Source organism: Bubalus kerabau, chromosome 10, assembly GCF_029407905.1.
Source record: "Bubalus kerabau isolate K-KA32 ecotype Philippines breed swamp buffalo chromosome 10, PCC_UOA_SB_1v2, whole genome shotgun sequence".
In the NCBI taxonomy this organism is placed as follows: domain Eukaryota; kingdom Metazoa; phylum Chordata; class Mammalia; order Artiodactyla; family Bovidae; genus Bubalus; species Bubalus kerabau.
In genome coordinates this window covers 66,562,890-66,569,669 of record NC_073633.1, presented here as the reverse complement: position 1 = coordinate 66,569,669, position 6,780 = coordinate 66,562,890, and positions in this window count along the sequence as shown.

Here is a 6,780-nt window from a genome sequence, read left to right as displayed (position 1 = left end):
GAATATAGCAGAAATCCCTGGAAGTAACTTTGGTCCCAGAGACCACACACCCCATTCCTTGGCTCCTCTATATAAGCTGCTAGTGATGTGATGCATATAATTCAGTAGCTGAAAAGGTACAAGAAAAAAACTGTACGTTTTAGGATCTCCATACCACATGGGTACCAGAACACAATGTCCTTTTCATTTCACCTCCACCTTTTTGGCTGCTTCTCAGGAACCAGGAAGTAAATGAACATGAAAAAGAAACTATTTTTTATATATAGAAATGTGAGTCTCAAGAGAATGAAAACACAAGCCACAGTATGGGAGAAAATGTTTGCAAAAGACTTAGCTGATAAAGACTTGTTATTCTAAATATACAAAGAACTTGTTAAAACTTCACAGTAAGAAAATGTACACCGCATTTAAAAATAGGCAAAAGTCCTAAACATATATTTCACCAAAGAAGATACACAGATGACTAATATGCATTTGAAAAGATGCTCCACATCATATGCAACCATGGAATTACAAGGTAAAATAATGAGGTACTGCTATACACTTATTAGAATGGCCAAAACCAAAATACTGACAATACCAGAAGCTGACCAGAGTTCGGAGCAACTGGAACTCTCATTCATTGCTGGTAGGAATACAAAACGGTAAAGCCACTTTGGAATACAGGTTGGCAGTTTCTTATAAACATACTTTTACCATGTAATCTAACAATCACACTCCATTTAAAACTTATTTCACATAAAAACCTGCACCTGGATGTTCACAGCAGCTTTATTCACAACTGCCAAAACTTGGAAGCAACCAGATACACTTCATTAGGTAAACTAGACATAAAAACTGATACACCCTGAAAATGGAATATTATTTATCACCAAAAAGAAATGGGCTATCAAGCATGAAAACATATGGAAGAACCTTATTACTACCAAGTGAGGGAAGCCAGTCTGAAAGGTTACATGCTGTATATTTCCAACTATATTACATTCTAGACAGCAAAACTATGGGAACAGTAGAAAGATCAGTGACAGGGACTTCCCCAGTGGTTAAGCCTTCGCATTCCAATGTAGGAGTGCAAGTCTGATCCCTGATTGGGGAACTAACATCCCACATGGCTCGTGGCCAAAAAACCAAAACATGAAAAAAAAAATAAAAACAGAAACAATATTGGAACAAATTCAATAAAGACTTTAAAATGGTCCATATAAAAAAAATCAGTGATTGCCAGGGGTTTGGGGAGGGAGAGATGAATAGGCAGAACACAGAGGATTTTAGGATAGGAGAACTATTTTGTATGAAGCTATAATGTCCTTTTATATTTGCCCTGATGTATAGAATGTATGAGACCAAGAGTGAAGCCTAATGTAAACTATGAACTTCAGGTGATGATGATAAGTCAGTGTAGGCTGATCAGTTGGAGTAAATGTCCCACCCTGATGCAGGATGCTGGTGGGCAGGCTGGAGTGGAGGACAGTTAGGGGATACTTGCAAACAATACGTATGTTCTCTTCATTTTTGTTATGAATCTAAAACTGATCTAAAAATAGAGTCTATTTTTTTTTCTTAGTATGTAAGCCTGAACAAATAGGATAACTATTCTTGATGTAGTCTGCTTGGGGCATCCTGACAGTCACTGGAAGGCATATATCAACAACAGGAAAAGTAAGTGGGACTTCCATGGTGAGCTCCAAGAACCAAGAAAAGGAACTTTCTAAATTCCTTTCCTCAGTCTTCAGCTCTCCAGCTCTCTACTCCAGCTTTTGTAATTTCCAAATTCCACAATTAGAGATTCATTCATTTGTAACTCTTAGGGAGAAGCAGTACTGTGTGTGTGTGTGACTCAGTTGTGTCCGACTCTTTGCGACCCCATGGACCATAGCCCTCCAGGCTCCTCAGTCAATAGAATTCTCTAGGCAAGAATACTGGAGTGGGTTGCCATTTCCTTCTCCAGGGGATCTTCCCAAACCAGAGATCAAACCCAGGTCTCCTGTATTTCAGGCAGATTCGTTACCATCTGGGCCACCAGAGAAGCCCAAGTAGTACCATAAACACTAATAAATGATTCCCTTATATAAGGGTAGAGATTCACCTCTTCTACTGAGATCAGGTTTTGATAAGGGATCATTTGTTGAAACATCACAGATCAATATAAATGAGAAAAAGACAGAAGGCGGAAAAAAACCCAGAAATGGAAAACTAGATATACTGAAGATAAATTTTGAGGACCACCAAAATTCATCCACATTAAAAAAAAAAATTTTAAATATACTTAATTTCAAAACAGTGTAATTGAGAAAATGAATAATTTCTACATACTGGAGAATGTTATAAAATTCTCCGCCATTCCCTTCAATTTCTGATCTTGGATAAATTATTAAACTTCTCTATGAAGCAGTTTTTCTCAGCTGTGAAATAAAGATACTCCTTGCTTACCGCCAAGGCCATTTCTAGGAGAGGGTGGAACCTGGAATAAACCACAGTAGTGTGATCACACCCTAAATATTCTGACATAAATAAAACCTAATTCAAATGCATATCAAGGGTAGCTTTGAAGGAATAAGAAATCACAGAAAGGCTACCTGCAGACTTAGGGGAACATATAAGAGGATGATATTCTGCAGCTTGTACTTCTCATGGTGAAATCTCATGGGAGATGTAGGCTAGTCATAATATAGTTGTGCTTATTATGAAAGCAAGCTAAGGGCCATATAGTCAAAGCTATGGTTTTTCCAGTAATCATGTACAGATGTGAGAGCTGGACCATAAAGAAGACTGAGCACCGAAGAATGGATGCTTTCAAACTGTGGTGTGGAGAAGACTCCTGAGATCCCTTGGACAGCAAGGAGATCAAACTAGTCAATCCTAAAGGAAATCAGTCCTGAATGTTCATTGGAAGGACTGAGGCTGAAGCTGAAGCTACAGTACTTTGGCCACCTAATGCAAAACCGACTCATGGAAAAGATTCTGATGCTGGGAAAGATTGAGGGCAGGAGAAGTGGGTGACAGAGGATGAGATGGTTGAATGGCATCATTGACTCAATGGATATGAGTTTGAGCAAACTCCAGGAGATAATAAGGACAAGAAAGTCTAGTGTGCTGTAGTCCATGGGGTAGCAAAGAGTCAGACACGACTTAGTGACTGAACAACCACAATAGCAACCCAATCACTCTCTACATTGTCCTCAAGTCATTGCTACCTGGTCCTGCACTGATTTGCTCCTCTCCTGAGCTCCCCAGGGCTCTAGGCTTTTACCAATATCTTCTATATCTCAAAAATATCATCAACCAAGCAAAGGGCAATATAGAACTTAATTGGAAATATCTAAGGGTTTTTCATAAAAGGTATCTTTATCAATTATATAAGCCACTATTATCTGAAGCTGGTAGTGAAAGTAACTTAGCTGAAAACTGAATCAGAAACGTGAAAAACCAACATGAGAGTATGTGTCAGAATGCAAAGGAAAAATGAAACAGAGAGAGTGAAAGAAGATAACAGGCAGGGAAGAGAGATGCATGGCAAAAACTTATAAGCATTCCCAGGGAAAAATGAGAACACTTAGTACAGAAACAACAGCCAAAAACACCACTGTCCTGGGGAAAACCACCCTGAGCAAGAGAAGAGAGCAGTGAGCAAATCAAAAGCATTTACCTTATACTAGGGTAAATAAATAAGTTTGCATGGAATGTAAAGAATAAGCTAATGAACAAATAAACACCAAAAGACATGAAGATACGTCTTAGCCAAGGTTCCTCAGGAAGCACAGCATGAGACCAATCCTATATGTGAGCACTTTATTGCGGAGTGTGATCTGGGGAACAGGAGTGAAGGATAAGGGTGATGTAGGGTGCATTCATTATCTATTGTGTTACAAGTGCATACCCCAGAACACAGCCTAAAACAGCGCATTTATTACCTCATGGTTTCTGTGTGTCAGAAATCCAGGAGCAGCTTACTTGCCTGCCTCTCACTCAGGGTCTCTCAAGAGGCTGCCAACAAGTCAAATGCTGGGGCTGTGGTCACCTCAAGGCTGGACTCACTCAGGTGGATGTCGGAGCCTTTACATCCTCACTGGTTATTGGCTGATGACATCTGTTCTCTGCCATATGGGCCTCCACACAGGGCTCACGACATGGCAGGCGGTCTTCCCCAAAAGCTAAGTTCCAAGAGGGAAAAAGAAAGAGAGAAAGTGAGTAAGACAGGGTAAATGAGGTATAAGTCAGGGTGTTTTCATAGCCTAATTTCAGAAGTGACATCCTACCACTGGCATTATATTCTGTTTTTAGAAGAATCACTAGGTCCAGCCCACAGTCAAGGAGAGGGGATTACCCAAGGGTATGAATACCATGAGGTAGTACATTGGGGGCCATTGTGAGGCTGCCTACAGGGGCACAGTATGGGGAAAGATGGTGAGTCAGGGACTTCCCTGGTGGTAGAGTAGATAAGAATCCACCTGGGAGTGCAGGAGACACAGGTTTGATCCCTGGTCTGGGAAGATTCCACATGCCATGAAGCAACTAAAGCCCATGCACCACAACTGCTGAGCTGCGCACGACAACGACTAGAGCCCACATGCTCTAGGGCCCACGAGACACAACTACTGAGCCAGTGTGCCACGATTACGGAAACCCACGTGGCCTAGCACCCACATGGCGCAACGCTGAGCCTGAGCGTTGCAACTACTGAAGCCCTTGCATCTAGAGCCTGTTTTCTGCCACAAGAGAAGTCACCACAAGGAGAAGCCTGTGCACCGCAATGAAGAGTAGCCTCCACTCACCGCAACTAGAGAAAGCCCGTGTGCAGCAACGATGACCCAGCACAACCAAAATTAAAGAAATAAAATTTTTTTTAAAAAGAAAGATGGAGTCAGTACAAGATGTGTTAGCAAATGGATGAAGAGCACCACAAAATGCTTCTTAGAAGTGAATCCAGGAAAAGAAAGGAAATAACATTTATCCATTAATGTTTTGTCCCACAAAGCATCAGCTCTTTCATTCTTCCAAGCATGAGTTTTCTTGGGAAGTAGATGTGTGCAGAAGGTGAGAGGCATGCGAAGGGCCATGGGGCCATCTTGAGGGAGAGGCTATACCACTGTACTTGAATGAAGCTGGAAGAAGTCTGCATAGGGTGTGTTGCCAAACAGATCAGTGAGACAAAGAGATCAGAAGTATTTCATAAGAGCTGCCTGAGGGTCCTGATCAAGATGGCAAGTAGGAAGATCCTGAGTTCACCTTCTTTCTCCAACATACCCAAGCTACAATTACATATAGAACAACTATCTCTGCTGCTGCTGCTGCTGCTAAGTCACTTCAGTCGTATCCGACTCTGTGTGACTCCAGAGACAGCAGCCCACCAGGCTCCCCCGTCCCTGGGATCCTCCAGGCAAGAACACTGGAGTGGGTTGCCATTTCCTTCTCCAATGCATGAAAGTGAAAAGTCAAAGTGAAGTCGCTCAGTCGTGTCCGACTCCTAGCGACCTCATGGACTGCAGCCTACCAGGCTCTTCCGTCCATGGGATTTTCCAGGCAAGACTACTGGAGTGGGTTGCCATTGCCTTCTCTGAGAATACCCTAAAGACTAACAGAACAGATTTCCTACCACTAAACATATGAAGAAAAAGACACAGCAAGATCAGAAGGAGGGGCAGAGAAACAGTCTAGTCAGAACCCACACCCTGAGTGCAGTGACCCACAACCAGGAAGGATATCACAGTCTCAGAGTTTTCCCCCTGAGGAGTACAGGGTCTGAGTCCTACTTCAGGATCCCCAGACCAGGAGACCTGCATTGGGAAGCCCCCACAAGGCATGGCTTTAAGAACCGACAAGGCTTATGTCCAGAAGGGCTGAAGGGCTATGGGAAATCCAGCCTTCCCTTGAAGGGTTCACTCACAGACTTGCATCAAGTCTCAGGGCAGAGGCAGGAGCTTGCAAAGTACCTAGGTCATACAAGAGAGAGTCATCGATTAATTTTAGGGTGTGTGCCAGAAGGGCAGGGATCTGGTGGGACTTTCTTTGGGGATGAAAGCACTGGCAGGCACCATTTCCCTTTTACTCTCCTGCCATCTTGCTGGCCCAGTGCTGGAGGGTGCCATTTTCTGTCACTATGAACCAGAGTAGCTCACACCATGCTTCCTGCCCCAGGGCTCCCCCTAAGAACCAGCCTCACCCGACCTACACACCTGGGCCAGAACTGACCTCCTCCAAGGCAGTTCCCACCCTGCCCCTCCTGATGGGCAGCCCTACCTGGCATCAGAACTCCTCCAAAGCAACTCCCCCTGCAGGGGGCCAGCCCTGCCCATCAGGACACACACAGCAGTTGTAGCCAAACATCTCAGCCAGTCAGGCTGGGGGGCAAACCCCAGACAACTGCAGCAGTTGTTGCCAGGACTCCCTGGTCCTGGCCTGGTGGCCAACCACACCTACTGCAGCCTGACTGCAACAGGAGGACACATGCAGCCCACACAGGGGACACCCCTGGAGCCTAGCTCTGGCGATCTAGGGAACTGCCCCACCAGGCCACACAGGACACATTCTACATAAGGCAATGCTTTCAAGACTGGGAGATGTAGCAGATATTCCTAACACAGAGAGACAGGCATAATAAGGAGACAAAGAATACTTTCTAAACTAAAGAACAAGACAAAACCTCAGGAAAAGAAAATTAAATGAGATGGAGATAAGCAGTTTACCAAATAAAAAGTTTCAAGTAATAAAAAGAAGCTCACTACACTCAGGAGGAGAATGGATAAACCCACTGAGAACTTTGACAGAGAGACAGAAAATATA